A 5,899-nucleotide genomic window follows, 5' to 3' on the forward strand; every position below is an offset into this window, starting at 1 on the left:
ATCCAAAATAAATTCAATTTTAGTTGTGCATTAATTGCCTCTTAATGGTCTTAATCATCACCAAGGTTAGATTACTGGAAACTGATCTTGCTTATCATAGCCCTGCTTTTATTTTATTTAGCATATGGTAAGGCACTACACAGAAGGGATTTCATAGATCAAATTTCATTTTGTATTGTAGTCTAAATCTCACCTTTAAAAATGATTAGAAAAGTCTTTTAAAATTAAAGATATATACTTAAATTAGAAGAGTTAAGAATAAGGATTAATGGTGTAGGTACATTTCAAGCCAACAGGATGCGTTTGTTTTCATGTGATGAATAGTCTGGTAAGACATTATGCTGAAATCTACAAGAAAAATAAGGAACTTTTGGGGTTTTCATAGCTTCTAACGAGTCATGTTTGACATGATTAAAATTAAAACACTATCAAGCTAGGATTTTTCCATTTTTAACAGAGAAGTAGAGTTCTATTTTGTATGGGATGGACAGGGAACGATTCAAGAGTTTTTCCATAAGTGCCTGATTCTGCAGTGATTTGCAACTTTAGTCAACCACTATTGCCAAAGTGACTGAAAAATATACCCAACAGTATTAGTAGGTGACAACTAGCTCTGTGTTCAAAGTAAAACTCTTTATCTTCTTTCTGGGAAGAAAAAAGCCTTTTATATCTCAAAATATAAGTTTACTTTTGTTAGCACTTAGAAACATGCTTCAATTACTTATACCAACCTAAGCATCTACTTTTCCTATTTAAATCCTTACATGTACTATTTAAAAATAATTTATTCTGTGACTTTCTTTGTATAATAGCTATATAACACATCAGCAACATGTAACTGATTTGCCAATTCAGTAATTGCACTAGCTGTTAACAACCACAGTAGATATAGCACAGGGACTAACAAGAACTAATTTCTCTATCCCTGTCTCCATGCTTCCTGTAATTTTGTTGTGGTTGCTGTTGTTAGTTATATAAATAGTTTGCAAAAGAGGTAAAATGAGAACATTTTAAATACTTCTGAGCTATGTCTCATTAACCTGTCCATTAAGGAACAATGAGAAGACAGAAAACAAGCATTTTAAAAGTTACCAAACAGTTTAATCCCAATATTCACATCTTTTGCACTTCAAGCCATAATAGAGCAGTAGCGCCTTAAGGACAACTGTTCTTAAACTCTTGTCCAGGAAATCCTGAATCAAGCAAAAGAAAAGACAAGACTTTGGAGCTCTAGCAGCCCAAGCTCATAGTAACATTACTATCATTGACATGTGAGAAAGAGGTGACTCTCTGATGTTTAGCTCCTTTGACAAGATTTACAGCTTATGACATTTATTGCGACTAAAAACACTCATCCACACATATTCTTACTTCTGCTAGACAAAAATGATAAAAGATATCTTTTTCATGTTAAAGAAAATTGGGAAAAATGCAGCAAAATAGTTTCTCTACTTATTCCTACTAAATGCTATGTGGGGAAAAAGATCCTCAGAAACAAATCAAAAGCCTTGTGTGTATTCTGGGGGATTTGCTCATATGTGGTTAAGAGGACATACCAGAAAGTAAAGCAGAATCATTTATCTGGGTAGCAAAACTCTGAATGTCCTATATAGTTCTGTTCTTTTTTTCTCAGGCTCTATAGTAGAATTTTTTAAAAGTTCAACAGCTAGAAATTTTTAACTAATGTTCATTATTGTCACAGGGAACAATGTAAAGTTCACAAGAATGTGTTAATTTTTGAAATACATCGTCTCTTGTTCACTTTTGTGTAACTTTTACAAATTAACATTTATCAAGTTTTCCCAGCTTGCTCCTCTTGTTTAAAAGGTCTTCATGTAATCACTTTGATGCTGTAACTTATACTCCCCTGTATTCCAGGTCAAATGTGTACAGCTCTTACTTGTCCACAATTATGATCCTCTTCAAGCCTGTCGTCTTCTTACTGTGAATTTAGAATTAGTTCATTTAATCAACCTGTAAATTTTCTATTCCTGATTTCCTTTCTCAAGCCTGTATTTTTCTTAGAATTTAAAATCACTCAACTTGGTTGTTTTAGAAACCCAAAAGAATAGACTTCAGCACAAAACAAATAATAAAAGCCTTATAATTTTTTTTAAGTAAGATATACTAGTCAAGCTTACTGGAAAATCTGAACTCTGTGTCTTGTTTGTGTAATGTATGGAACAGTTTAAAAACATCATCACATAACTCCACTTCCTTATGATGTGCTCAGCTTGTGGCAGGTAGTGACATTCATTTATAGGTTTTTTTTGTTTTGTTCATTGTGTGGTCAAACTTTTTATTAACTCATTTATTTTAAATTAAAAACTTGCACAGCTCCTGCAAGCCAGCTGTGAGTTAATGTGTGAGCAGCTAAATGCAGCATTCTGAAGTGGGAAGTGAATAATAATGCTGCAAAATATTGCTGCATCCCATTGGTAATTGTTTCACGATGACTTTGACAACTGCAACATATAAGATAATAGAGCCTACACAGTTGGTTATTTTCTAGATTTATTACTCATTCCATTTGATCAATGAGCTTTTAGCCTTTCTGAGAGTTGCCTTTTTCTCTATGAAAGTTCTTGCTCTGAATTCTATTGTTCCAATTATTATGTTAAATATATATGGAAATAAACACAATTTATTTCTGGTCCTGCCTACATTGGAGAAATTTGCATACTGGTGACTGAGATGTTTCTTTAAATGGAACTAAAAACACATTCCTGAAAATGCGCAGAATTATTTACCAGGAAAGGATTACTGTTCAACTGCAATGTGCTGGATCCAATTTTGTCCGTTTTGGTTTTGTGAAGACGATTACTCTGCATATCCAATGGAATAAAAGAGCAAATTGCATCCACATAATTAGTGGGATTTGATTTTCTCAGCTGCCCTTCTGCAAATTCTCTAATGTAGACAGGTCCTTCCCTGAATGTTGCATAGCTTTTTGTTTGGTTCTGCTGGAGTACAGTTCTTACTACTTCTTACTTACTGATACTAATGTCCAATTCAATATTTAACTAATTTCTGTTATTGCTTGCAGTACTTAATAGAACAATTAATAATGAAAATTTCCAAAATTAACACTACAAAAGCACATATAAAGGAACATTTTCACAAACTATTGCATGGAAGATTCATTGCTTATTTACCATGACTCACCAAGCTGCTAAAGACAACATGGGATATGTTAATAACATTTATCATTCAAGTGAAGTGCAGATAAACTGTGGTCAAGGAAAGCAACACAGTGAGGACTACATGGCAAAAATCTGGGTGGCAATGATTCAACATTTACCTGTTCTGGCCCTCTGTTCCATCTATGAGCACATCCAAGAATCCTTCTCTCAGATGCTTCTGAAGTTACCCAGCTTCCTCAAATTCTCCTGTTGTAATAAAACAGAAGGGAATAGTTACAGATCCAACTAAGATCATCTGTTTTGCCAACATGACAACTCTTGCTCAAAGTTTACACTAAGAATACTGTTGTTCTCGTTTATTAACTTTGACTGTTTCAGTATTTAACGCTCATCCACAAATATAACAGCATAAAGGTGCCTGTTTAGGTGCAGAAATATTGACTAATTCAGAAACTGTAAACTTTCCTTGGCCCACAATATTATTAAAGCAGCTGTCTAGCCACAAAGAAACTAAATTTCAAGTACTGGCCTTCTTTCTTTTTTTTCTTAAAGGAGATAGACTCAGTACATTAAGCCAACTTTCTTTATTTGCAAATGGGTTTGTATGCAAAGACTACTTATTGCTCTGGTAGATGGATGATGGATAGTCCTCAATTTACAATTTAATTTTAGTACACTAAGCATTCAAATTAGCATTTAGCCTCTTTCTCATTTTGCAAGTTTTACTTAGCATTGAATATTTTGCATAAATTATTTTTAACCTAGTAATAATTGGAATCTCCAGGGGTACTTGTGTTATGAACCACATTCTGCAACGTTTTCTTAGTTTCTTGGTATGGACATCTGTCTGCATTTCATAATGTCTTTTTTATTCTCAACCAAATGCAAAGATTTAAATGACATTTTTAAATAAACCCTGAGGATAAGTAATTTTGTAATTTCAGACTAATAGTCTTGCACAGCTCTCATTCACAAAAAAACTCATGATGTCAGCATATTATAGACTTGGAGAAAATGCTTCTGTATGCATTACAGGCAATTTATTGATTTAAAGCTTGCCTTTATAAGTAATTCATGAGCTCTGATTTCACTGTATTTTTTGTATAAGTATTAATGAAGCCAAATTTCTTTTTTTTTCTGACATAACTTTAAGGTGGAATCCATTACAATCAGTTTTTAAAAAGCTTTTGTGAAATAACATGAAAGAAAAGTTATTTGAATTTTCTTTTTCTTTCAGTTTTATCATCCACAAAGAATGGGCAATGAACTGTTAGAGAAAAAGTGGTACTCTACAAAATCATGCCAGCTCTTTTAAGAGGCAGCTAATAACAGATCTGTCATACTGCTTTATAATGTGATGTTCATAATGATCAGATCATTTTTAGAAATTATCAACAATTTTCTTTTTAAATCCTAAACAATTTTGCTATGTCATGGCAATGTAGTTACCTGTCATAACATATGAAACAACCCAAGCTTGCATGAGAGATGGTACATGATACCATGGTATAGAAGACAGAAACTATGTTATCAGAAATCCATTTTTTTCAAAAAGAAGGTAGTCTGACAACCATGTGCTCCACAGAAAGAAACTAAAAGCAGGCCTGCATGGCAGTTTGCTCTGGAGATGAACAAGGGGAACTGGCATGTATTCTTATGCTGTCTCTGGGGACCATAGGTATACATCATATTTTATGGACTGTATTCAGCATACCTAGTCTAGAATTTTGTTGGTTTTCCTTATGTTTTACCTCTTCCCCAGCTGCTTGTTTAGAAACAAAGACAAACGAAATTTTCCTATTCTGCTTTTCTTAAAGTTCAGAAAGTTTAAGTTTTGACCCACCTCCACTTCTGAGCCTTCCAATGACATACCCGCTCTTTTTCCACTGTCTCCTTGTGATTCAGTTGAGATTCCAAAGGCACAAGTTAAGTTTAACTGTGCAGGAGATTTCTCAGACTGGAATTTAACATCATTCTTCGATGGATTTTTTGAGACCTCTGACAGAATTTCAGTGAATGAGCAGAAATCTGTTGACACGTTTGTCCTTCCCAAATTGAGCTTTTTAATTATTCTATGCTTTAGTCCACTTACTGTCTCTCTACAGAAGTTCCTGAACAATCAAGAACAAAACAGAGGAAACAGAATATGAATATACTGTCTAGAAAAAAAAAATAATTGTAGTCTGTTATAATAGTCCAATGATTATTTTCTGTACAGTTAATTTCGAATTTTTCTTCCTTAACTCTTCAGGAAAACAACCAATTTTATAATTTCACCATTGATTCATCTTAGGAAATTAATAAATGGTTTGAGCTTCCTTAGGATCTCAGCACTTGAGGGAAAATCATTGGAAAATAGTGTATACATACCAGAAGCAATCCTCTCCTTCTGGTATCACTGGAAGATGGATCATTCCATTCTTTCACTATTGATGCTTCAGGAGTTAATAAAAACAGATTCTATTTGAATAATGAACTATGCCATGGAGTGTTTAATAGGGCAGTAACACAGCGAAAGCTGAAAAATCAGAAAGAAGGATGAGATGCTCAGAAGCATTTTTAGAAACAAAACCAAGGCTCTCAGAACTTTGGGGAGGGGGCTGCTAAAGAAGCTCTCTTCACTGGCCTTGCTCTTCTGAAGAACTTACCTCAACCACTTCCCAGGTTTTACCCTTTAAGAAAAAATTGTAGAAACAGCACAATGGATATAACCAAGGGGTTATTACTCTCAATGAATTTGATTTTAGAGATTGTAG

The 5,899-nt window shown here is 33.7% G+C and overlaps 1 long non-coding RNA gene across 1 annotated transcript; it reads right to left on the reverse strand.

Moving 5' to 3' along the window:
• Positions 1-1,453: 1,453 nt before the first annotated feature.
• LOC148050446 (uncharacterized) lies at positions 1,454-5,637 on the reverse strand. Its single transcript, XR_015701121.1, has 4 exons — positions 5,514-5,637; positions 4,987-5,254; positions 3,302-3,389; positions 1,454-1,942 (listed from the first exon to the last, which is right to left on the reverse strand). It is a non-coding gene; the product is annotated as an uncharacterized LOC148050446 (long non-coding RNA).
• Between the last annotated feature and the right edge of the window lie 262 nt (positions 5,638-5,899).

The sequence above is a fragment of the Nipponia nippon genome, unplaced genomic scaffold, assembly GCF_047370975.1.
Source record: "Nipponia nippon isolate SJK-2023a ecotype South Korea unplaced genomic scaffold, ASM4737097v1 scaffold_8, whole genome shotgun sequence".
Lineage (NCBI taxonomy): Eukaryota > Metazoa > Chordata > Aves > Pelecaniformes > Threskiornithidae > Nipponia > Nipponia nippon.